Source organism: Pleurodeles waltl, chromosome 1_2 (genome assembly GCF_031143425.1).
Source record: "Pleurodeles waltl isolate 20211129_DDA chromosome 1_2, aPleWal1.hap1.20221129, whole genome shotgun sequence".
NCBI classification, from domain to species: domain Eukaryota; kingdom Metazoa; phylum Chordata; class Amphibia; order Caudata; family Salamandridae; genus Pleurodeles; species Pleurodeles waltl.
Window position 1 is genome coordinate 938,503,948 of NC_090437.1, and position 27,923 is coordinate 938,531,870.

The following is a 27,923-nucleotide window of genomic DNA, read 5'->3' on the forward strand; positions in this document are numbered from 1 at the left end:
GGTGACAGAGCACCAACATCAACTCTTTGTCACCTCCAAATAGGCATTTGGCAGGAGAGAGGCAATCTGGAAGCAGATAGTTGGCAAGATTAACAGTGTGGTAGAAGTAAAAAAGAACTATAACTGAGTGCAAGAAACGCTGGCATGATTGTAAGTGAAAGACAAAGAAGAAAATGGCAAGGAACAGGAAGGCAGCACTGCAAACTGGACATGGAAGTCCAGCACAACAAGAGGACCTCAACAAGATGGAGGAGATGGTTGCAGCCGTCTTCCCGGAGAAACTGGTCACTGGAATCACAGAACAGGACAGCTGAGTCCACTAGGAACCACCACAAATGCAGGGTTAGTTGCATGGAGGACATTAATGCAAAATTGTCAAGTGCAAGAAGGAGGAGGCATATAGGATACACTCAATGCTTGTAAAAGGAGCACAGAGGGACACATTGCACATGAATCAAGTTGCACCATTCAATCGTAAGTAACACATGTACATACGCCTTGGTAGTGCCATACACCACAACACATACACAACCTGGACATATGTTAATCACCAGGGCTATATACCTACATGTACATATGCAGCACATAGGATGGAAGGTATGTCAGATTACTGTGCCTCTGGTTGTGTAATCACAACATCTCTTGCATATAGTCAAACAAACTTTACCAACACGACCCAGACATCAAAGGCTAGGAAATCAGACAATACCATTCATGGGGTGACGTCATGGTGGTGTCCCTTGCAGAAACACCTTGCAATTGCCTTGTCCCACTGCCAAAACACATGTGTGCTGCATCTTACAGCACACAATTCATTGTGATCTTTCCCAACATCACCCAGACAAGTGCCGGTGTACCTAAACAACACATCCTCATAAGGCAGCCACTACTCCATCATGCAGTAAGGATACCACTCTGGGTACAGGGAAAAGTAATCAGGGCAGCCGCTGGGGGAATTGCAGGCTGGTCCTGTGTCACAGGAAACATGCCACTGCCCAGTGTAACTAAACTGGTGTAGTGTGGAGCCACACATTTTGACGATGATCAGAACTGTTCCACTAGAGCAAATATGTACTACAGATTGCAATCTCTGGGTCACAACAAATACAGGCTGAGACCACAACTACTCTGACAAAACCATTTGAGACACATAGGAATGGGAAAATAACCACCCAACCACAACACATGGTGTATGCCTGTGAACATAATGGTGTAGATTTTCACATTGACGGGCGGGGAGCAATGCATGGGCAAGTCTGGTGTTGGTAAGACTGCTAGAGCAGTGTGCCCTTTACGGTTGACAGTATGAGTTACACGCTGGGATAGCGGGTGGAAATCTGTCTGCTCATGGCAACTCTGTGGGGCTGTTACCACTACATTGTTGAAGGATCAAATAGAGTCAGCGCCAGTCTTGGGGTGCATTGGGTGTGACAGGACATTTGGCTCTTAGCCTTGCAAATCAGGCAGTGGAAAGCACAAAGGGCCTGGGAATGGGCCCCCCTGCACTGCCCATGCCAGGTGCATGGGTAGTGCAGGGGCACCCAGGGGCCCACCACACCACATCACCACCAACCTTTGCATTGGGGTTTCACTGTGATGCAAAGGCTATTAGAAAAGCAGGAACACAACGGAAGGGTATCACTGATCGTAATACTGGTCTGGTGTCACAAGACAGGTGGCATTGCCAGTCTGTCAGCTGCTGGCAACCTGGATCTCATATGCCACTACTACTGCGCTGTTGGGGGTGCTCATATTGACAATGGCAGTCAGGTGGTCATAGGACTGCTGGACTTGTAATGAGGGCCCATATATGCACCAGTATAACTACCTGCAATATCACCATCAAACTAGCTTGAGTCCCTGACCTAAGTTCAACTTTAGTCAACTGGCTATGTCCATTAATTATTTTTCATCAGGCGCTGTCATGCAAAAAATTATGAACACATCAACAAATGATACCCATGCTGGCCTCCCTTGTGCCTGTGTCAAATTAGCTGCACTGCCACCATACTGTATCTCTTGCACCATAGTGCAAGGATGGCTGCGTTGAGAGGGAGATCATAGTTGTGTAGGAAGGAATACCTTCCTGCACAGACAAAAACTGAAATGGAAATCCTGTAGGTCTACGTGTGCTGTGTAATGTAGCACACATACACATATATCAACATGAGGAGCAATCAAAGGAAACAACAACATAGTGCCTTGGTAATGCCATCCCTGGGTGGTGTAAGGTTTTGGTACCGCTCTGGTAAATGTGAAACATGTAAAACTGGGACGGGGCATATTGCAATGTGTGTTGCTATGGCTTGACCACTGCAACACCCATTGCAAGGCCCTATCATGCAAATGGATGCATCGGAAGGGTCCACAATAACAAGATAATGTCAAGCCACCAAAAGGATATACATCATACCTAGTAAATATGATGCAGCCAATTGCACCACCTGAGTTTCCCCTCATGGGACACTCGTGTGTATCCATGGCATTGGTCACAGAGTATCAGTACAAGAGTGCAGGACTGTGGGGACACAAAGGTACACACAAGGTCCCTAGCATGACAAATATGTATGCTGGTCTCATCGCCTACAAGCAATTCACTGAGTATGTCATAAATGAAGAACACATGTATGCTTCCCTCACTATATACATCAAGAATGGCTGTAAAGCAAGTCTACGGCAATATCGTCAGCTGGGAGTACCAGTAGAAAACATTGTTGTGATACAGAGGTACCTCACCTCATTGGTGATTGCCACCGGTCAGTTTTGCAGGAGAGAGTTCCAATTTAGGCTGTTTTCAGATGTGCCACAGTTCCCAACATTACTACACAGGACCCCAACACTGACAGCTGAAGTATCACACCTACCTGTCCAATACAAAGTAAACATAGTCATGTTGAGTGGTGGGTATACTGGATGGCAGATGCATGGACTAGTAGATGTGTTGTTGCTGCCAATGTGACAGCTCAGTTGTCAATAGGTGATGCACATGTCAAGAGAGGTATTCAGAGGCAGGACGGAATCCCTAGGACAACCCCCAATTTGCACTGTGCACTCATGGGAAGATCCTGAGACACAAGCATATAACACAAACTGTATGATAGAATGCAAACATGTTTATTACAATTTAAAGTAACCTACAAAATAACTAAAACCCATCCTATCCTAAACCCTATCCTAAACTAACCTATTCTAACTACACTTATCCTACAACTAAAGCTATCTAGCCTATGATAAACTTAACTTACACATTGAACACCACACTCTAAACATTGGCCCTCCACCCTGTTCAGTTACCTTACATATGCAGGACAACAAATACTAATACTACACTTATACTTACTAATCCTAAACAAATATAGATATTTGTTGTTATGATTACATTTTCATTATTTTAGAAAGAAGACATAGATACCCAAACACGTCCCCCCACCCATCCACTCACAAAAAACCCACCCCCCAACTACACTTATCCTATTTAATCTATAAACCAACACTAACCTAACACTAACCCTCTAAAACCCACAATAAAATATATAAGAACATCGTAAGGGAGTGGACAGAACTTGGAGGTGGCAGATCAGATAGAAGTCACAATTTTTCCCTTTTTTACTTTTTTTAATGTATTTCAACATCTTCTTATTTCCAGCAACCTCTTCTTCCAATCTGTCCAAACGTTGGAGAACGAGGGTCAGGTCCCTCTGCAGATCCTGCAGCAACTGTTTTACAATGTCAGCAGGTGGTGTGGGCTGTTGCGCTGTTGTGGTGACTGTTGGAGTTGATGTCGTTGGGGTGGAGCCAGCTGTGCCCCCTGCACTGCTTATGAGCCTGGAGCTTACTGAGCCTGCTTAGGCAGTGTGGGGGGCCCATGTGGGAATGCCCACCATTCCACTGTTGCCTTCTCTGCACAGAAGCGGTGACCCATGTGTCAGTACCCAGACTCCACTGCCAGGATGTGGCGGTACCTTACTGCCCTCTTCTGAAAATCATGCCTCTCTTCATTGGCTATGATGGCAGCTGTAATATGGAAACAAGCAACCATCAGTGTCAGCATTGTGGGGAGTCTTTACAGATTACTAGCTTACACTATGCATTCCAACTCACATTCCAGAAAAGACAAAGGCCCTGATAAATGTAACGTCATTGCTGCCTTTGCCTCATATTTTTGACGCTAAAGCAGTGCAAACCTACAAAATGAACCAAAATTTGGAAAGTGTGCACCGCTTTTGCATAAAAAAATAATGCAAAGGTTGCACTAAATTTACATTGATCAGGCCCAAATTTCCTCATCATTTATTTCTATTTCCAACCATACATCACCAGTAACTTGGACATGTCATTGGGAGGATGGGATGCTGTTGGTAACCATAAGGGGTCAGAAATTATAGGTACACATGCACGCCTGATCAACATGACTGTCACCTACACTGTGAACATCACATCTACCTATAAATTTGGTATTCCTCTCCCCCTGAGACCTAAGGGGAGATGGCCATGCTATCCATCATCTCAACAGCCCTGGTCATCCACCAAGGCCTGACCACTCATACATGGAGTCAAGGAGTGGACCATATATTAGGAGGGCTGCCAACTAGGAAAGTGATATCTATAGGCCAATCACATCTACATGCATGTGTCCAGGTGTAGACACCCATCAATACGGGTCTGCCACTACTATTCCTTCACACACACTTTCATGCCAGCACATGTTGAGCCTTGACCTGCATGCAAGCCAATTAACATTTCACAAAAGTGAAACATCCATGGAGTGTAAAAGACAGAGCAACAATTGCCAGGCCAGTCCTCCACCTTCATGATAATGAATGGATGCACCAAATTAGGATCAATATTGTGCATCCCTTTGTTGTCACATATGCCTGGGCATATATTGGTAACATATGTCAATCCAGGGAGCCTTGCCCCATGGTGCATAGTTGGCTGCGTTGAGGAGGAGTATGATCATGTGCCGGAAGGCACACTTTCCATCACATTACAGTAACCGAGAAAGAGGACATACAATAGATGTGTCCTACATCATGCATCAGCCATTGGAAGATCCCAATTGGAGGATACATGAGAGTATTCATCCTAATTGCACATAGCTAAGGCCCCCCTTCCTTGGGGGGTGTGCTGATTTTGACACTCATTCTGGTGTGACCAAATCTGTTGATCTGGTTCTGCATCTAAATGCAATGGGTCTTGCTATGGTTGTGCCACAGAAACACCCATTGCAGTGTATCACGCTGCCCCAGACATCGCAGTCTACTCACACCTCAGTCAGAGCAAATTTAGCCCATGTCAGTGGTGCCATTAGCATGGTGCAATGAGGGGAAAAGTTGGCATTTCCACTTGTTTGTTGCTCTTACTATGCATGCTGCACTCTGCAACACACAGAGTAAGAGTAAATCACATATGGAGATGCTATTTTGTTCAAGAGGGTTTCCCTCTTGCACAACGACTAGCCCCCCCTCAATGCAGCCATCCGTGCACCATTGCACAAGGGTGGCTGCATTGGGCCTTGGCTTCAAATTTAGCAACAACACAGGGGACAACACAGGGATGCAATGTATACAATTAAATACGGTGCATCCCTATGTTGTGACAATGACGGAGTGTGCCACTTCCAATTTTCTCACAGCGTTTCACTCAGTCATTCTTAGTTACATATGGCCCTTCATGTGGCTTGTCACCACCTTGTACACACGATGCTGGCCATTGCGCACGACAAGCCTCACAAGACATGACCCTCTGGTGGTGCTTGGGGCTCTTTAAAATGGGCCATGATGTCACCTTCCAGCCTACTATGATATCTGATCATTGGACGGCTTATCATACCTGGCATTGTATTCAACACACATGACTCACACCAAATCCTGGATTATTTCACAGAACACACATTATCACACTTACTGGATACATCTGGGTCTTCGAAATGTGCCACTTCACCAATGGTGTAGGGGGCTGGTCCACCTATAAGACATGAACAGTAAACCATGTTTAGTGTCAAATCATAGTCACTGCGAGTAGAGAACAAATTTCCCTGTAAACTAATTAAGGCAAGTGAGCTAGTCATCCTAGTGGAAATCAGTGCAACAGACACACCACTACGATCACATAATGACACATACACACCCTGCAATGAACAGAGTTAAATGTGTGTGCCATCATGAGGCAGACACACTTAAGGATTTGATATGGCTGTGGACTCATGTGCAGTTGCTTTATTTACCTGCACAATGACTGCATTGTGACATGTATGTATTGCAAATAGTGTTTGGCCTGCCATTGTTGCCATTGTACACTGCTGTCAATCCAGCGAGGGAGAAGTACATGGCTATAGACATAGCATTCAACCCAGCCACACTTGCTCTGTGGTCAGAGTATGCATCTAGAGTTGAAGGTTAATGAGTGATGTGGCAGAGATGGAGCTGATGCAGTGCAGCCTCATACTGTCAGTGAGGAGTTGTAGGCCAGTGGAACAGACTCCACACATGTGTGTGGTATGGGGGTGGTAAAGTCTGCCTGTGAGAGAACATGAACTGAAACATGGAACTGCCAGTATTCTCTTCCCAATTCATGTTCAATATCCCAAACATGACCTTGCCCAATAACAAAAAGGGACCAATAGGACAACAGTGGTGCAGTACCTGGGACTTGAGTAATAAAAAGTAAGTGCCGCCTTTGCGTCATTTTCCGACTCACAAGCAATGTCAAATTACAAATTATGTATTTGAGGTTAATTTCGTGCTGCTAATGCAACACACAATGACGCAAGTGCAGTGCTAGTCTGTCATGAATCTGGCCCCTAGTGCTGCCCCACATGATGTGTGCACCTTAGCACACCCCTGACAACACCATGTGTGGGCCGTCCATACAAAACAGCACAACATGGTCTAAGGGGGTGTTGTGTAGTACATACATGACACTACCCTAGCTCTTTGCAAGACTCACAACTCAAGTACTTAAGCTTGTCCTGTAAGGCACCCAGAGGCACTTTGTGACAGAAATGCAGCTCAATTGAAAGTCTGCAATGATCATGTGTTGATTAATTCATGACTGAGGAGGCAAAGTAGTCTCCTGGAATCATATGCTCCAAATTAATTTCCCTCTAAGGCGGGTAAACCTCCTTTGCAAACATAGGGGGTCATTCTGACCCTGGCGGTCACCGACCGCCAGGTCCAACGACCGTGGAAGCACCGCCAACAGGCTGGCGGTGCTTCCTGGGCCATTCTGACCGCGGCGGTAAAGCCGCGGTCAGAAAAGGGGAACCCGCGGTTTCCCGCCGGGTTTCCCCTGGCACAGGGAATCATCTGTGGCAGCGCTGCTTGCAGCACCGCCATGGGGATTCCGACCCCCTTCCCGCCACCCTGTTCCTGGCGGTTGTTACCGCCAGGAACAGGATGGCGGGAACGGGTGTCGTGGGGCCCCTGACAGGGCCCCATAATGATTTTCAGTGTCTGCTTTGCAGACACTGAAAATCGCGACGGGTGACACTGCACCCGTCGCACCCCAGCACCCCAGCAACTCCATTCGGAGCCGGCTTCATCGTTGCTGGGTTTTTCCAGCTGGGCTGGCGGGCGGCCTTTTGGCGGTCACCCGCCGGCCCAGCGGGAAAGTCAGAATGACCGCTGCGGTCATTTGACCGCGGTGCGGTCTTCTGGCGGTCTCGGAATGACCCCCATAATGTCTGGGGCAGGGATAATGTGCATGAAATGTTGACAAAGTTGCGTTATGCATGCATTGCACCCCTTTGTTGACACAATCCTGCGAAAATATGGTAGGGTGGCGGTGCCTTTGCGTTTCATACATGACACTATGCTAGTGCACAGATGGCACTCTGGGTTCTGAAATGTATGCCTTTTTGATGGTTGTGCAGGACTCAAACATCTGACCTGCATTGGTATTATTGATGGACTTATGAACTCCAGGCCTGAACTGGCGCAGATACTCTTCATACCAGTTGCATACAACCTGTCCACAAGCATTGCATGCAGCACTCCAACTTATCTGCTACTGTCATTCAAAAACAGTGAACAGTCAATAGTATGCCAATGGTAGACTTAACAACAGTTCCGCCGATCTTGATCCCCAGGTGATCTAGCAGATCCTGCTCCCTGGCCACCAGATCTGCCCAGCGATGCTTCAGCAGGTGGTCATTCCGGCCAGTTTTGTAGACACGTTTCAAGTGGTGGAGAACTTTGCCCCAACGCAGCCACCTGGCCTCTGTCTGGTAGCCGAGGATCACCCAGCCACCCATTTCCAACATCAATTGCAGGTAGTGTGCAACCAGCCAAATAAACCCACCAAGCTCATCTGCAGACATTCTGGACATCCTCCCCTTTCCAGACATGTTGACTGATGGTCAGAGTTGACCCCAAAAAGTAATAATACAAAATGAAAGGAATCTTAACCCCACTAACTTTGCCCAACTATCCCAAATAACTAACAACCCCAGACAGACACCCCACAGTACAAATACAAAACTGTACAAAAACTACACAAAACTACAACTTCTAGGATAGAATGCACACAAAATTCAACAGGACATGGCACAAGGGACACCACAAACTTCCAACACAATCAACAATTAACCACCAGGTCCAACACTCAACCACACAGTTACAAAGGCACAGACTGTAAAACTACAGCCACTGTCCCATGGTTGTAGCCAGGATTTCCTATTACATCACTTCCTGAGCGTGTGCATCCCATTTTCCAGTTATGCATGTTTTTATTTGATGATTTTGCCATATGCGTGATTTATGTTAGATGCATAATGCAAGTGCATCGTTTACATTGGTGCATGTCGGTTATGTGTCGATTTCACATATGGTCGCATTAAGAGAAGTGTGAAAGTAGAATTCACAATAAGGGCCCATGTGTCATTTTCTTAACATTTGCTGATGTTTTTGATGTAGTGCGTCATATTTTTTACTTCATTCCCTGATTGAGTGGTTTTGGGCATTGTCCTTGGATGCACCCTGATTCACCATACATATGACACGGAGTAAACAGCATGCAATCTTTTGCACGTCGTGCATATATATGCATTTGTGACAACAGTGTGTCCACATATGTTTGGTATTCAGTACAATGCAATAGTTCTGACTTGTGATTGTGTATTGTGTTTTGGTACGTGATGTGTGATGATGTCATACAGAGCATACTATTGAAAGCTGCATACACAAGTCAGGCATGGTTTATGATGGGTAAACTATTGCTATCTAGGAAATATGACCAGACATCTGTCTCCGTATTTAGATTTGGAGTTTCTGGAGACCTGTGTGAAGACAACATATTTGTTTGGCATGTGTACATCTTTGGTACGTAGTGTATATGACACACTCTGCCTATATTCCACCCAGTATATGGTTTTGATCACAAATGTTTGGTTTAACTCATTGCATTTAGCAATGGTTGTTGTCTTTGTATGGTGGACCTGCAGCCTTATCTGCATATGTTCTCATCCATACTAATGAGCATTCCGCAGATGTGTCTGTGCAATGAGTGAGGTCATGTTTACCCTGTGTCAAGGTTGTGCCCCTGGCAGTGGCAGGACAGAGTACCATGGATAGACTGTGCAGGCTCAACTTCTTCCATTGGTTAATATCCCTGGGCAAATCATGATGACCATAGTTACCAATGAAGTACCCCCTCGTCACACATGTTCCCTGCAGCCATTGAAACTCTCACACTGCATTGTGACAATGTTCACTTCCAACATAACTTAATTTCAATTTTTTGACATCCCTATCTCATGTGTGGGCCCCTTGCTTACATCCTATTAGGACATGATGTAGTTGGGTGTGATGGGCCATTGATTAGCAAGTTGGCAACGTGAATGTACAAAATATGTTGTGGTCCATAGATTGTGTACTTCAGCTGTCACATACCAGTGATAAGGCTGTAAGTGATGTGTGTGATGGTGGCAGTACAATCACATATGATGTTGCTACGTCAGATTAGTAATTGTTACATGCTCCCTGTGGTTAGATTCACATTCCTATGGTATATGTAGTGAAGACTGAATAGACCAAAGCAGGATTGGTTGTACATGTGAAGTGTTTATTTACAAATTTAACATGGTGATTTCAGTGGTTCTTATGTATAAAAATCGTCAACAATATGTTGTCTAAGGCGTCTTGTGCTGTTCCCCTTCCATAGCGTCAGCATCATCTCCTCCTCCTCCTCCTCAGGCAGGTCAGCAACCTGATCATACATTGGCACCTTCATTCACACACGTGTTGTGCAGGATGGCACATGTGAGGATTATTTTACACACAATGTGTGGGGCATAAAGGAGGCTGCCTCCTGTCAGGTCCAGGAACCTGAATCTGGATTTGAGGATGCCAAATGTCCTTTCCACCAGATTGCATGTTTGATGGTGTCCCTCATTGTAGGCACATTCTGCTGCTGTGTTTGGGTTTACAAATGGGGTCATCACCCACGTCTGTATGCCGTCACCCTGATCCGCTACAAAGGATAAAAGAGGTAAGATGTTCTTAAAGCTTGCAACAGGTTTAGTATGTAGTATGGCAGTTGTTAGTTGGAGTTTGTTGTGACTCAGACATATTTGTGGTATGGTGTGGGTTCCTGGCCTTGTGCTAAGTTTTAGTAGCACTGTGTTGTTGGACATGACAATCTTGGGTATTGGCTCAAGGACATATAATTTGGATTCCTAACTGATGCTCAGTATGTATGTACCATGTGTTGTGTAGTACATCTTTGTAGCAGTGTGCTATCACTAGAGGGGACATGACACATTCTTGCAACATGCCATGACATGTTGCGTAGGCTCTCATTATCCTAATGAGACTACTGGATTTTGAGCAGCAGAATCATCCGCGGTGTGGGAGACTGAGTCTAACCCATGGTGAGTGACACCTGTCACTCTAATTCGGGTTTTGCTCCTGCTAACTAGCAGTGCCTCATCTCTACCAAAGGATAGTGATGATTGGGCAGACGAGCGCATGACATACTAGGCTTCTCAGGGAAGTCGTGGTCACTCAGGTCGCATCCGGTTCTTTCATTTACAACTTAGTCTCATATATAGATGACAAACAGAAGCAGTATATGTTTCAATAATGAGTTTAATAAAACAACTGCATCTTAGATATCAAAGCATGAGCTGCAATAACCAGGACGACACAACATGACAGTATTAAAATTGTGACGAGAAGAGTGAAGCACCAAAACAACGCTATCATATTGTCACTGCGATTGATGGACTAATTCCTATCTAGGTGAAATTTGAGTACAGCATGTTAAGCTCCAATTCTGCCTTTCAGGTTACCCGGGGAAGACATCATCCCGGATACCTGAGCAAATGCCCGAGGTCTGCATTAGCATCCGTAGCAAAGCATTCAGCAATCAGCATACAGCATTGGTTCCTAGACTGGAATCTCCCTCTCAGTAGGAATATTTATTAGGAAATCCTTTAGGATAGGGCTTACCATCAGCCATTGCTGTCACAGCAGCCCAAATGTCTGCGTCCAATTTGGAATATAAACAAGTCACTGCAGCGACATATGACTCTGTGATATTGTTCAATAGGCAATGTATTTGCTGGAACTGGGTATTCTATTTCGTATTGTAAAAATTCTTGAGTTTGTAACTTTGGGTCAATAATGTAGTCTACATTAGTTGCTGTCAGAAACGTAGCCCATTGTATCCATCGTGGTTGGAATGCTTTTGCGTTTGGAACGCTGGCTTTTGTAACAGCCTCTAGGGTTGGGATCGGAGAAACTATGCATTTTCCTTGGGCAAGAGGTCTTTCTTTAATGACAGCCATCTGTACAGCAGTGAGAATTTTGTCAGTGGGAGCAAAGCGTTGTTCTGCTGCTGAATATAAGTGTGATTTGTATACAATCGGGACTGTCTCACCTTCATTGAATGTCACATAGGTGAAACCGATGGCCCCAGCTATTACTCTGATGACCAAATATGTTTTGTTGTCCCTCGTGTGTATGTCTTGCAACATGACAATGGCACTAGGGGCTCATACACATGTCCCTTAGTGATCTTGAGTAGCAGTTGATGTTTGTGCCAGCCATCAGGTGTCCAAGGGTGTGTATCCCTTTGTTTCAGGATGATCAACATTACTACCAGAGTCTCTCCTATCTTACAATACATGAATCAGCATTTAAACTGTTAACACATGTGCAGTGTAGGCGATGGGATGGGGCTCAGCCACTTTGCAAATGTGTCCCTTAGCACAGTGCATTTAAGGTCAGTGATGTCCTAAGTACTCCTACAGGGTCCCACTATAGCAACCATGATCTGCACTGTCTAACATTGACGCTGCCCCATGGTGGGGCATTTATGGTTTACTGTACAGACATGATGGTGTTGAGGGTCAGTAAGTGGTGCATTTGAGGTGGCACTACAGTAGGTGTAGTGCCACTTCTCACAAATCTGGCACATGGTATGTGATGGCCATTCAATTTGTATTCCTGTGTGTGTGACCCAATGCATCAGGCAGATGTATATGCATACTACAGGTAAGTCAGGTATGTGTTGATGAGATGTAGTTGGTATTGGTACCAGTTGTCTGGCATTTGATGCTTGTTCTGAAAGAGACTGTGCCTATGTGTGACTTTCGTTACATGACCATTGTGTATGCCATTGACATTGCTGTGCTATTCTTTGTTTGGTGCAATGTGTGTGTGAAATGTATGTAGTAGCCAACCTGTGGGCATTTATAGTAGTTTGTGGACATCTTCAGTTAGCAAAGGGTACATATCTCCACCTGTCCTTCATGTGGTGTACCTGTCAGTTTGTGGGTGACTTACATACATGTGGATGCATGTGTTTACGCTGTGCACTGTTTGTGCTGTACTGCAGCATGGTGCATATCTATTGTTACCTGTACATCTATGTAACCCTAGCCATGTGTTTTGGAGTGGTGTATGTCTTCTGTGTCCTACAGGGTTGGTGTGTTGTGCATATATTGCTAGGTTTGTTGACTTACCCACAACTAGGCCATTACCATATTGGCCATCCTGGAAGTTTTTGTTGATCCTGCTGTGCCTGAATATGTAGACGTCATGGACGCTATCAGGATACTCGGCTAAAATGTTTGTAAATAGTCCACTATGGCCTGCACATTAATGGAATGTGTATGTTTCCAATTCCTGTATAGGTGTTCTGTTGCTGCAGGTGGGACAAGTCGGGCATCGGTGCAGTCCATTGCATCCAGCACCTGCAGAAAGCCAGCAAATTGGTAAAAGCCGTTTTATATCCTGCTGCATTTGCTGGGTGTTGGGGAAGCAGATGTGGTGGGGTGTCAGAGAGATGATTGTGCCTAATACCGTTGGCAGGAAGACGAGAAAGACGGCTGTGACACACCACCAACCAGAGCACCCATTGTCTGAAATGTGCCACTTGGCAGCAGATGCAGGACAGTGGTGTCTACAGGCAGGCTGTGATCTGTGGCTCAATGTGATGCAGCAGGCATAGTATGCTTGCCGGTTGAGTCAGTATGTCCTAATGAGGTCTTGTTCCCCGAGGCCAAGGAGGGTTGCCCTATTCTGTAATATCCTCGTCTGCCTTCTGTGTTGCCTTTGTGGGTGCTGTAGTGGTGTTTGTTGCAGTAGTGGTGGTTGCTGTTGTGGTTTTTGTCCTCTACTTTCTCCCCTGAGCTGGAGCAATAACACATCCATCTTGTCCTGTGGGTTGCCAGTGTTGCTTCTGTGTGTTTTCCTTAAGCAGTGGTGTGTGGGCCTCATTTTAACACCTGGTCTCACCCAGGTGTTAAAATTTGGCGCGACTCAGGGTTAACGTCATTTTTTGGGTCCATCTCCCACCTGTGTGTCATTTTTGCACAGGTGGATAAATATGGCGCTAGGAGCTTGGAGTAATTTTTAAGACGGGAACGCCTACCTTGCATCTCATTGACACAAGGTGGTTTCACACATCCAAAATATGACATTAACTCCTATATTTTGATCATACACTTGCCTAGCATCAAAATATAAGTATACAGTTAAGATTGCTCTAAATTAGCGTCAAATAAATTGATTCTAATTCAGTGCAAATTGAGTATAAATAAGGGCCAAAATTCCTAAATTGAATGATAGAAGAAGATAGAACATTAGTGATAAATTGCAGTGGTATTTTGTTGAATTATTTTGTTGAATTAATTCTTGATAGATATAAAGGGGAGGCATATCTGGCATCTAAAATGTGTAACATTTTTTCCATCGCACCGGCAACCAGTGCAGGGGCCAGCGCAGCATTAGTCAGAGCGGGTGAACCAGTGGCAGCAGGGATGAGTGTTTGCAAGTGACATTGCTCTTGCTTACTGACACTCACTGAAAGGGCGTTGCTGTGAACCCCTGCTTTAGCAGCTACAGCAGGGGTTGAAATCTTAATGGCCTCTTTTTCTGCAACTCATCAGACAAAAGCTCATAATGAACAGATGCTACAAATGATGGGTTGGTGGAAAAGCAAACAAAGGATAGACAGGTAAAAGAAAGGATGGGTGAAATGGTATTTGAGTGAAAGGATGTGGGGGTGGGTGAAAGGATGTATAGGTGAGTGATAGAAGATGAATGGGTGGGTGAAAAGATTGATAAATGGGTATATAGGTGAAAGGATGCTTCGGTGGGTGAAGGGTGGATGGGTAAAAGGATGCTCCGGTAGGTTAAACGATGGGTGGATGGTAAAGAATGATGCATGGGTAAATGGATGGATTGGTGAAAGGGTGGATACTGGATAGGTGAGTGGATGTTTGGACGGTATGGATATATGGATGGCTGGATTAGAATGGTGAATGACTGTACGAGAGAGAATGTAAAGGTTAAATGGAGGGTATTAAAGGGGGAATAGATGAATGAAAAGAGGAATCGATAATTGCTTGGATCAACAAATATGGGAGCTCTTGTGGAGCGGGACGTGTCTGTTCACCTAGTTGGCTTGGTTTGCATGGTTATCAAAGCTTTGGTTCAAAGTGAGGGGTATCTTAATTTTAGTTCAACTCCCTTTACTCACTGTAGTTGTTAAGCAAGAAAGATATCTATTCTCCCACCCATCATCATACCTCTCTCCCCATTAGTCACCCATGCCACTATGGCATAACTGCTGTGTGATTTAATTTGGCAGTCCAAAAATGTTGTCTGTACAACGTGCATTGACTTCAGTTAATTCAGCATTTACAAAGTTTTCAATGCATTGCAAACTTAAAACAAGATGTGTTTCCCTTCCCTCCCCGTGCCCACTCTGTCACCTCATAGTACTTCAGACCTTTATTCTTTCCAAAGTTATGTTTCACCCACCCTAAAAAAAAAAATTGCTTATTGCATGTGACACATTTATGTACAAGTATTAATATTTCATGCCTTCTGTAACTGACTCACAGCAGTTCAAATTTTACCCTTTTGACATTTGTCAACTACAGTGAGGAATGTGTGAGTAAAAAGGGCCCTATGACTCATAATCAGCTGCATCAAATTCCAGTGGTTCTAGGGAACCAGCAATACACTGCTACTGTGCAACTCAAAAACAGTTTGCAGTGAGTACTGTTTATAATATATCATTTTTCATTTTCTATCTTGCTATAACCTACTTACCAGGAGATAGCAGCCTAGCTGCAAAGGCTGGGGCCATCTGCACTGCATATCAGTGGCTGGTGGCTCTTCAGGAGAAGGAGGACGAACACCAGGCAGCTGTCAACATGCTGGCTGGTCCAAGCGCCTCCAACCGGCTGCCAATGAATCCAGCCTCCCAGTGGCACCATCAGTGCCACCACGAGCTGGCATCAACCCATCTGCATACCACCACATCTGCCCCCCCTCTTGCTAGTACCACAATCTACAGTGCCTTGTCCTGCAATGCTTCACATGTGTGGACAGTCGGGCGGCACACATAGAGGCAGCCCTCGTTGATCTCCGGACCCATGTGGAGGTCAAACTCTTTTGGCTCTTTTTAAAAAAAATGTTTGGTGGGAGGGACACTTGTTGTGGGTGGAGAGGGTGGGAAAGTGAGTTGGGACCATCTTTTTTCACTTTGGGCTTTTTTTGGACTTTCATTTGAATTTGGTTGGACTTTGGTTGGGGTCAGGGCAATTTGTTTGGTGGAAGGGCCTGTTGTGGATGAAAACGGTGGGCTTTCTATTTGTAATTATTAATAAATGAATACTTTATTTTACTTCATTTATGCTTCAAATCAGTGTATATCAGTTAGTTATGCCCTTGCTTTACTGCCCTCTGGAACTATATTGACCACTAGGAGGTGACTTCCATTGCCAAGTTTGCCTACAAAAACCTAGATACATACAAATCACATTTTCTTCAGTAGAAGTTAATTATTAACTAAGTCCAGTTCAATCCATAGTTCTCTTACATGAATAGATGAAGCGAAGACTACTGCCTCTGTCTATTTATTGCAGGGTTTTCCCAGGGTGGCATCTTTTCTTATGTTGGTAGTAGAAGTAGTAGTAGTAGACAGTAGGAAAGTCCTCCTTTTTCCCCTGATCACACCCAAACAGATACTGGTGGTTACTGACTCTTGGCTGTGCCCTGGGTACTGCTTACCAGTCCCAGAGCCAGTGCTCTGTGTAAAGTGGATATGCAAATTAGGCTAATTATAATTGGCAATATTAACCTACCTATAAGTACCTAGTATATGGTAGGGTATGTAGGTTTAGGGACCCCGGCATAGGCAGTGTACCTCTAGGTGCACTGCTGAGGTGCCCAGTGTCATTTTAAAAGCAGGCCTGCTATTTAAAATAGTTTTATAAGCCGTGGTGAAGTGAAACAGCCAAAGCTGTTTTTCCCTCATTGTAGTGAATGGCTTCATAGGCTAGAATGGGGAGACTTTATTTTGATTTATAAAGTCCCCTTAAGTGACAGATACTTCAAGTTTGGTATTAAATTAATTGTTAGAATAAATCCCACAACTTGCAATTGTTGAATTTAATATAACTTGTTCAGGTAGAGTTTGAAACTTTACCTAAAACGTGGCCATCTTCAACCTTGTATTGCTTTGCTCTGATTGGCCAGCTTCTGCCAGCCTGGCCAGGCTTCCCTGATGAGGTGTGAAGTAGCCTGGGCTCAACACAAAGAGATCTTCCCTCAGCAGATGGAGAAGCGGGAAGGGGGGAGGGCTGCCAAACTGGTATTCAAAGGCAGGGAAGGACATGTGGAGCAACCCAGCACCTCCCTCACAGCCTCCAAACCCAGACAGTTAGGTCCTCCCTTGATTAGATTAGGGGATGGCAGGAGAGGAGTTTTAGCCAGACCAGTGGGTAGGCTTAGCCAGATGTAAACTCCAAAAATCATTTTCAGCCACAATGGATTTTTGAGGAATGTTGCTCCCCGAGATTGATTTTTGCCCACTTCCCAGGAAGTGGTCATCACAGGGCGAAGGACCCTGCACCTGATTGGAGAACCAGGACCCCCCTCTCTTTCACCCAGGAGCAAAGATAAAACGGGTAGACCTGCACCCACACCTCAGATCCATACAAGGAAGAACTACAGGAGAAGAAGGACTGCCCTGCTGGACCCCTGGCCTGCACCTGGACAATGCACTCTGGACGACTGCACCAGCTGCACACTTGGGCTTCACCACAAAAAGGACTTTGCCTGGCTTCAACTGGTTCAAGGAGGGACTCACTGTTTGCTGCAGGTGAAGAATTGCTAACCAGAGTCCCCTGCACCAACTCCTGAGGAAACTGAGCAGCTGACCACTGTCCAGTGGCCAATTTGGAGTTTTCACCAGGTGCATTCTGGAAGTTGTAGTCCACACCCTCAAGGAGCTTCTCGGAGCTTCTGAAAGCTGTGGACCTCACAATAACCTTAAAAGAACATCTGGGAGAAGATCCAGACGTTTGGAGAACTTTTTTAAAAAATCTACATAAAGGCACCGAACCACCGTGGCAACTCTAGCCGGCCTGAGTTGCAGGTTCGTCCCGGTGAAGAAAATCTCTGAAAAAGTGACTAAGTCCGAAAGTAGACAGTTGACCGGGACCTCCCAGGCAGTGTATCAGAAGAGGGCTCCAGGGGCGTCGGATCAAGATTCAGGTTTGCCCCGGTCAAGGGATTTTCATCTAAAAAAATCATCTAAGTCCGAAGGTAAAAATCTCCACCGAGGGCTCCCACTACGTGTATCCGAGGAAGAGTTCCAGGAGGTTGGATTGGATTAGCAACTAGGTCCCGCTTGAGAAAATCTTCAAGAAAACGACTAAGTCCAAAGGTACACTTTTGACCGAGGCCTCCCACGGGCTGTAGCTGAGCAGGGCCCCATTGCAGTCGGCCTTTGACTTTGCCCCAGTTGAGGTGCGACCAGATGACCAGATTGGCACTATTCATTTCTAAGCAGTAAAAAGCATTCATTCTTTAAAAATTCATATCTCTGGTTCCCTTTATCCGATTTTATTCATTTTGGTGTCATTTTAAAGCTAGGAATATTTCCTATTTTTTTAAATTGTTTCGGATTTTTAAACTGTTTCCTGTGTTTTATTAATTACTGTTTTGTTATATTTTGACGCTTCATGCTTTGTCTCCTAAGTTACGCCTTATCGCTCATTGCCAAGCTACCAAGGGTTGAACTTGGTTTCATTTTTTGAGACCTACCTGGACATACTCAGCAGCATTTCTCAAGTCAACACACCTCTCTCCAGTCCAAAGAGCTGAGTGAGTGCTATGCCACAAAGTCTTCATCATCATCTTGGTTTCTCTGTGAAGTTATACATTTCTCCTTCCAGCTGTTGAGGTAGTCCCACCCTCAGTCCTTCCATCCTCCTCCTCCTGTGTAACTCCCTCCCAGTCCCAAACTGAGTGAGGTAGACACGTGTAGTGCACTGCTGTCTCTGAAGACCCAGAAAAAAGGAAGTGGACCCTAAAGGTCAATTTCATTACGTTTGAAAGGCCAATTAAGTTTTATAAATTTGTTGAACTCCCTCCCTCACGGTCTTCCATCACATACCTTATCGATCGTCACTCACAATCACTCAATGTATCATCACTTATTGGTGCAATAGTTAATAGTTACCTCTCCCAATCCAAGCCCGGTGGTAGATACAAAATATTATCTCCTCTTTGATGCTAGCAGCATATAGGAATTTGGTATTGGCACTGGCAGTGTTTTAATCAATAATCTTCTGGGATAGCCGTGCTAGTTAATGCTAAAAATAGATAGACAATGGCATGTGAGGGAGGCAGGCATTGTCTCCAATGGTCTAAAGAAAATGTGAAGGCTTCTTCACTGCTCAGTGGTCCAGCTCCATGTCTGCCATATATGTGACTAAAAAATGTTGGGGCAGCATAAATCCGACAATAACACATTGTTCCACTAGCTTTTTTTGTTTTTGCAAAGAAAGAAGTTCAACCAGAAATAATTAAAAAGTTCTATATTGGCATTGGCATACTCAGTCTGGGAAGTCTGGTTCATCCTCACACTCAGGTGGTTCACTCAGAAGTTGGTCCGCTAGCACACTTTATTCTGACCAATATTTCTCCTGCTCCTTCTGTGCTGTTTCAGGAACAGTGCATTTGTGTGGTAAGAAATGTTGGTTCATTTTCATCATGTTCAATCTCTCCAAGTTTTGATGCAGGAGACTGGTCCTTCTCACTATAAAACAGCGCAACTGCACAGAACACACACTCAACAGACATGCTGGCTACAGGACAAGCCAGATACTTTATTGCCATCACGGCTGAGGTCTGGCCATGGGCGCATCTTCTCATACTAATACATCAATGGGTTTTAATCCACATACACCTCTTATGGGTCATCCAGATACTCCTGGAACATCAACTGAATGGTCATTTGTTCTGCTACTTGCTCAACCTCTTTTGCCTTCACCTCTGCACTAGACGTAGGACCTGCCACTTGAAACTAAGCCAGTACAGAGGTTCAGTTTGATTCTTCTGTTGCTGTTGTTGCCGGTGTTCTAATTGCTGTGAGACAAAGTCTGCCCTCTCTCGAAGTTGAAGGTAGCACCCCAGAACTGCAGAGTGGGATTCAAAGTTCCACCTATTTTCCAGCTTGCTCAACAATCCATCTCTTGCATTTTGAAACATCCCCCTCAGAAAAAGCAAACGAAAGGGGGGAGGCATTTTTTGTAGCCTGGATCAAGGAGGGTACCACAGAAAAGAGTATGTCATTTTTCTAGTCTCAAATTACAAACCTAGCGATAGTTTAAGTTCTCAACCAAGGCATATGTTTTTCTATTTTCATTTACACCTCCAAGTGTGAATCTTCTAGATACCTTCTTTAGCTGGTCCTGTAGCAGATGCAACAACAGGATTGCTTGGCCTATCATACTGTCCTCCTTGCTAACGTTCTTGTGAAAACCTCAAAAGGGAGCAGCATTTGGGTCACACATTTGAATAGGCCCCATTTGTCCACATCCATGGTCATAGCGTTCCCAATTGCATCGCCTCCTCTTTGAATGGCATAGTCATTGATCTGTCTGTACTTCTCGAGCAGATATTGCAACATATAATAGGTTGAGTTCAAATGTGTTGGCTCCTCCTGTATCAGGGCTTTAACTGCTACTCTTTTAGCATGCTGAATAATCAGCACCTTGTTTAGGGCTTAAAAAGAATGGCTGGAATGAGTGCAGATTCATCTATAGGTGGTCAGTATATTGCTGATTATGTCTTCTTTTTTTAGAAGGTCTGGCACAACCAGGTTGATGCAGTGTGCCAAGCAGAAGACTCTGAAAAAACCACCATCTGCCATGGCCTAGACTATGTTACTGCTATTGTCTGTGGCAACAAATCCAATTCAAAGACCACTGGGTCACAGCCATTCAGACATCTTGCTGGTAAATTCATCTAAAATGTTTGCAGCTGTATGTGATTCCTCCATGACGAACATTACTATGTTGCATGCTGCTGAACACTCATAACACTTTCTCCAGGGCCAAGAGTTGTATACAGTTTTTTGTTTACATCCACAAAAGAGATCCAGCATGCAGTAATGTACATGTAATCAGTCACCTAACAACTGGTCCACATACCTGCTGTCAGGTGGACAGTTTGCTGCAAAGCTTGTCCAACTGATTGCAGCACATCATGATGTAGCTCAAAATAGGTCTGACTTGGAACCTTCCATTTTGGGCAGATGGCTGCTACAAATTCTAAGAATTCCTTCCATAAAAGAAAAAAGGAGGAGGTCTAGCAACATTTTTGCCAGCTTCCTACAAACATGCTGTTGGGTGGTTCATGTCACAGGGTCCCCCCTGCTTTAATGTGCCTGTAATAGTAGTTTGAATTTTCTTCTTTTCTGTGACCAATGATTCAGACAACTTTCAAGAAGTAGGTGGTGGGAGACACAATATATGTTGTTGGGCAGCATTGGTGTCTCCATCTGACTCTGAATCTTCTTGTGCCAATGTGAGGTCCCTCAGGTGAATGATTCTGGTATACTGCTGCTCCTCACCTTCACTACCACAATCATGTTTAGCAATTTTGTTTAAGGTGTTCCTCCCACAGGATTGTGTAGCTTTTTTTATGGGGCGTCCGGCCTCCAGTGCCATAATATGAACCAGGCTTACCTTGATGACCACCTGTGTGGCAAATGGAGCATATTGCAATGTTCTCCTCCTATTTGCTAAGCGTAAAAAAGTCCCACCATGTGTGGAAGAGTACTTTCTAGTGGGCCACTGCCAATGCCTGAAGAAGAACTGGAGGTAAGTGTATGTGTCGTTGATTGCCACTCTGCACTGCACACTTCTACTGAGGTGGGGTTGGTGCATGTCTCAACTGGGGCGTTGCAAATATGGGACCTTCGGGTGGGGTGGTACTATTGGTATAGGAGAGCTGCTCCCAGGTTCCTCACCAGAGGCCAGTGTGACAGGCTCCTGAAATAGGTTGCAGTTAACACACCGCTGTTGGAAAGCTGCTTCTTCTCACTGACCACTTTCTTGGGAGCAACTTTCTTTGAGGCAATCTTAAAGGTCTCATTTGGCAGTGGCACTAAGCTGCACAAGAAGAAGAGATTGGAGGAGTAAAATCACTATACAGGCCTTCTTTTTGGTAGTACTGGGGGTGATGTATCTTCTTCCCTTGTGCACAGAAAAGCAACCAACCAAGAAAAACATAGTTAGTAAAAACTGGTATTGTTGCAGGTTGCAATAATACAGACAAATGCAATATTAGTGTGGCTAGTTACTTATGTAATAAACAACAATGTATCCAAACATCGTAAGGTCAAACCACACCACAACCATACCCTAAAATGTATTTACAAATCAGGCAACACAACATACAGATTTAGCACTTTGCTTTATCTCCATCTTTTTGAAAGAGAACACTTATGGTCATCAGAGGGGTGCATCCTTAAAAAACCTATGGTGGCAAGGTGGTCTAAGAGAAATGTAATTATCCTCTAAAGAAATTAATTATGCTGCTGATGTGTCTGCAGTGTACTACAGCCTGGGTGTCCAGGAGGAAATGAAATTGTACCTAAAGAAACCACTAAATGCTGTAGCACTGCTGTGAGACTATGGTGGATGGATGCATCAAGGCAAAATGCACACAAAAAAATACAATTATTTTTTTTAAATAATTTTAAAAAGTCTATAATTAAAAGTAAATTAAATAAAATAAAAAATACGAATTAAAAATTAAAACAATGTTTAAATTTAAAATAAATAAAAATAAAATTAAAAATTAAAATATTAACATTTTAAATTAAATAAAAACAATGATACCAAATTGCTGATGTTTTTATGGGAGGACGAGAAGAAAAAAACATTGTGATGCCAGGAGGTGCAAGACAAAAAAATGCAAAAAAAAAAGCATGTAATGATATAAGCACTGTTCATCAAAATCATTCTTAGTATACACAGTCTACAATGATCCACAAGCACATTATTAAATTGATATCAAATCCATCCATGCAAGCCTATGCCAAAGGCTTAGTGGCTGGATGCACAAAATGGCCACCAGCCACATGGTCAAACAACAACAGTGAGCAAGTAGGCATGGAGAACAAAGAACACATGCAAGCCTATGGCAAAAACCCACTGGTTGGATGCACAAAAAGGCTGCCATCTACATGGTCAAACAACAGCAGAGAGCAAGGAGGCATGAAGAACAAAGAGCAAATGCTAGCCTGTGGCAAAGGCACACTGGCTTGATGCATAAAACGGTCACCAACCACATGGTCAAACAACAGCAGTGAGCAAGGAGGCATGGAGAACAAAGAACATACACAAGCCTATGGCAGAGGCACAGTGGATGGACGCACAAAATGGCTGCCAACCACATGGAGAACATAGAACACAGTCAAGCCTATGAAAAAGGCACACTGGCAGGATGCACAAAATAGCCAACAACCTCATTGTCAAACAACAACATTGAGCAAGGAAGCATAGAGAACAAAAAACACATGGAAGCCTACGGCAAAAACTCACTGGTTGAATGCACAAAATGGCCATCAGCCACATGGTCAAACAACAGCAGAGAGCAAGGAGGCATGGAGTACAAATAACACATGCAAGTCTATAGAAAAGGCACACTAGCTAGATGAACAAAATGGCTGCGAGCCACAGGATCAAACAACATCATCGAGCAAGGAGGCACTGGGAACAAAGGAACACATTCAGGGCAATGGACATAGACTACACAAAATGGCCCCTGGCCACATGGCATGGAGAACAAAGACAAATGGTGTCAGATAACACACACACACATACACACACTCACACACTCTGGCCAGAAAAAGAGTGAGAAAAAATAAACTGAGCTATAAAAAATTACAATAACACACTCCTCCTATGACATCAAATATGACCCCACATATACAGTTTTTGCTGAGAAAAATTAAATGCAAACAATAACAAACATTTTTTATTTAATGGAATGACATCCCTGCCCTAAATTAATTTTTTACACCATATACCACTGAAATATTTCTTTCATGCAATGATGACTAGTACTGGGCCTCCTGGCTGGATCGCCCATTGGAAATCTAGGCCATAGTAAAATAAATGAATGTTGCAAATGTAACAAACACTGAAAAAAGGGACGGAGCTGTGCAACAATTTTCCTTTACCAAAGATGAAAAATCAATGAAATGCAAATACATAACTAGGCCCCTACTTAAACTCCAGAACACCCAAAACAATAACATTTAAAAATAAAATAAAAGTAGAAAGAAATACTGGTGCCTGCCCCCATCAACCAAACAACACCCTTATACTAAACATTTTTTGATTTACTTGTGTGATATCACCAAAACAAAGCCCCTGAATCCAAAGGTATATAGGGAGGAGACAAACAGAGTGACCCTCCCACCTCAAAATCCAAGTAAAAAGTGACCAGGAGATGGACAAAGCACTGGAAGTTGCTGGCTGGACAGGAACAGGAAGTTGGAGTACTGGGGCATTTTATTTCTGTTGGAAAAAAGTTTTAAAAAAAGGCTTCTTGCACTAAAAAACAACTTGAACAGTCCATTGGAGAAGAAAATCTACTTAAAAACCTACTTTAAGTAGGTTTAGCTGGTTCTGAAGTTGAAAATCTACTCAATGTACATTCACGCTCACAAGGGGTACTCTATCAGAGCCGCCGTGGCTGGAAGCTGTGCAAACGGGTGCAAAATCTTACATGCACTGACTAGCGTCCTGAGAAAATTGTGGCCCAAGCAAGCACCAGAAACAAATCTCAGACGAACAGAAAAAAGTAACTCTGCTTCATGCAGGAATACTGAATTTGGAAACTCCATGCTGCTTCGCGTAGTGAGAAGTGCCCAAATTCTGAAAACTTTACAAGCAGAGCTGAGTTTTCCACCCTTGCTTATTTGAATTTTTTTTGAAAATCACATTTTCAAAGGTGTGTATCTCTGGGGAGGGCATTGTTTGGGTGTGGGGAATTTGGAAGGTGGACCAAGCTCTGTATTTATGACGGCAGGAGTATAGGGATTGTTACTGAAGAATAAGCAAAGGCAAATTTTCTATCTGCAATTCAAGAAAATTCTGGTGAATGGTGGGGATAAAAGACAGTCCTTTGCTTAGCAGAGATCTCTCAGCACAGGGCAATAGATGAGTGGATAAATAAAACATAGAAATTGTTTGTAAATAATCCATTGTGGTAGTTCTGCCCAATACATTATAAGAATTGAGTGACGAGATACTTGATTATGTGGATATCACCACCAGTAATATTTCTGATGTGTCGGGCAGTCCCATGGGGTACTGGACCAATGTTGGCCTCTCCCCCTGCTCCATCTAGTCTAAAGAGAACTGGACCTACTCTCTGTGACCTTATAAGTGGCTACAAGACCAGACCTGCTCTTCTTCTCGTACCTAGGCCACAAACGTGGACTCTAAGGGTCATAAGGCTGAGCTCCTGTTCACCCTGAGCTCCTGTTATCTGCAAGTGCCCAGCTGACCAGTTCCAACTGGACCTGCCCTGGACCCTACTGCCAGTCTCTGCTGAAGCAAGTATTGACCCTCAAATGATGTCCCGAAGGCACTGGACTCTTGGATGGTGCCAAGCGTACGCCTCCTAACTTATCTTGAGACTTGGGAAAACTTTTTGGCTTCAAATACCTTGTAGAGCCTTCTTCAGCTACAGCCTGCAGCCGTGTGCTGAGGGGAGAATCTGAGGCAGTGCTTAATTTGTAAAATATGAAGTGTCAGGGCCCAAGATATTACCCATTAATTCACTGCATCTGGCCTAACATACATCACTTTAAATTCCAAGTTTAAGTTCAGTTTTGTCATTTTTATACCATTTATTAAACAGTGTAATGCTTAACTTGCTTATAGATACACACACATTGCCACCATGTAGTTGTTTCCCATAAATATATGCCAGTGTTCACAAATAAATGCCAGTGCCGAGAACCGGAATACATTGGCACAAATTAAGCACTCATCTGGGGTAGAAAATAGTTACTTTGTTCAAAGATAGAAATCTTCAGTGAGTTAAAGTGCCAAAAGTATCCGGCTGTCATGGGATCTCTGACCTTGAAATTCAAATTTCTCCCACTCAGAACTGTCCTACCAAAAGTCAATGGCTTCACCAAAACCTCTTTCAGCAGCTATCTGATGATGTGGAACACTCTTTGGCCACAGTCTGCTGCCTTGATCCCTAGGATTTGTTACCTTCATTTCGCAGACTAACTGCCTAATTTATTTGTTGGAAGTAAGGATACTCTGTTTCAAAGATAATGGAGAATCCCTACTGGCAACACAATGGTTCACCTGTCCGATCTGTATGCGGGGAGACCATTGATTTGGCTACATCGATGACTACTTTGTCACTGCCATAGCCAAACATTAATGCAATATACCATTTCATTTTCTAAATCAATATAAGAACAATGATCGACATCAACTTATTCAGAATTGAATGCGTTACAAGATCATCAGATATGTTAATCATCAAACTGCTATGTTTCTTGCATTCCCCAGACAGACCCTTTTATAATTTACCATGTTTCTATTTCTCTTAACCCCTTCTATGCTCTGCTGTGCCACAGATGTAACCATTACATCCTGCCAGTGACCCGCGGGAAAAGCGCTGGTGCTCCTTCGTGGAAACCACTGGGAATGCCACTCCGACCCCCACCCTGTGGTCTGGTGAAGTCCCCCAAGAGGGGCAGAAACCACTAGACACCAGAGAAAAATTGTAAATGTTTGGTGGTGGGGTGTTTGTAGACTGGCAAAGTATTTGTATTTGCAATAATAATGTTTTATTTCTCCTTTTTGTTCTATGTCAAAGCTTTTGATTCCTTTTCTGTGACTTCTTGCGGTTGTGGTAGTGGTAGACCTGCAGTTTGTGTAGTTGTATGTGTTTGGTAAGAGAAACCTATTTTGGACTATTGACGCCAAATGAGTATTGTTGCACTGTATGAATGATTTTTTTTGTAAATGGTGTACTAAATACTGAATATTTAGCATGTTTCATTGTGTGTGAAATATCCTTTTTAGTGGGATATCATTGGCGCTTGCTGTGTCTGTGCAGAGCAGGTGTTGGTGAATCTAGCTATCTCATGCAAGGGCGTGGTATTGTTTTTAAGAATGTGGGTCTTTGTGATAAAGCCACACTTGGTTTATCACTTATTTTACACAGTGTTGGCTGTTTTGGGGTATTTGTCAAGTTACTTTTATTAGGAAGGACCATGGCTAGTCGCAGAATGACTGCTCAGCAGGTTTTTGATATGCTTTTTGAGTCTTCTTCTGACCATGATTATGAAACCTACTCTGCATGTGAGGCAGAGGAGGAAGTGCAAGATTCTGGCAGTGAATTTTCTGTCCGAGAGGAATCATCTGATGAGGAAGTCACTCTCAGTGTGGACGAAGTGCCTGTTTTGGAGGAGGACACTGATGTGCCAATAGTGCAGCAGCCTGGGGCTGAAAGGCTTCCAATTGGGTTGTCCCAAACATGGAGCAGCCGGCGTTGCCTGCCTTTACTGGTCTCCCAGGGTGTAAAGTGAATATGGACAACTTTTTGCCTATCAATTTCTTTCAATTGTGTATGGACAATGTATTTTTGGAAGAGATTGTTGAGCAGACTAATGTGTATGGTGAACAGTATTTGAGGGGCAACAGTGCCAGACTTAGGCCACACTCTAGAGCTACTATGTGGATTTCCACAAATCTGGTAGAATTAAAGAAGTTCTTGGATTTAACTTTTTTGATGGGGCTGATAAGGATGCTGTCACTGTCTTCATATTTGCCTACTAGTCCCATGATGACAACAGCTATATTTCCTGCAACCATGAGTCACAATTGGTGTTTGCTTCTTCTTCAAATGCTGCATTTTGTTGATAATGCTTTAGCGTTGCCACCAGATCACCTTGATTGTGACCGTCATTTTAAGATTCGGCCTGCCCTTGATCACTTAGTAGATCTGTTTTCAGAGATCTATGTACCACGGAAAGAAATAGCTTTGGATGAGTCTTTGGTCCTGTTCAAGGGCTGTTAAGTATTTGGGTAATACATTCCCAGCAAGAGGGCATGTTATGGA

General features: G+C 43.9%; 1 long non-coding RNA gene across 1 annotated transcript in view; it reads right to left on the minus strand.

The window, feature by feature from the left end:
- Window positions 1-3,475: 3,475 nt before the first annotated feature.
- The window catches only part of LOC138246267 (uncharacterized), a 62,686-nt gene continuing 38,238 nt past the window's right edge, over window positions 3,476-27,923 (minus strand). The window contains exons 2-3 of the long non-coding RNA XR_011194255.1: window positions 5,908-5,967; window positions 3,476-4,014 (exon numbers count right to left, since the gene is read on the minus strand). This is a non-coding gene — a long non-coding RNA (uncharacterized lncRNA). The remainder of the gene's footprint in view (window positions 4,015-5,907; window positions 5,968-27,923) is intronic.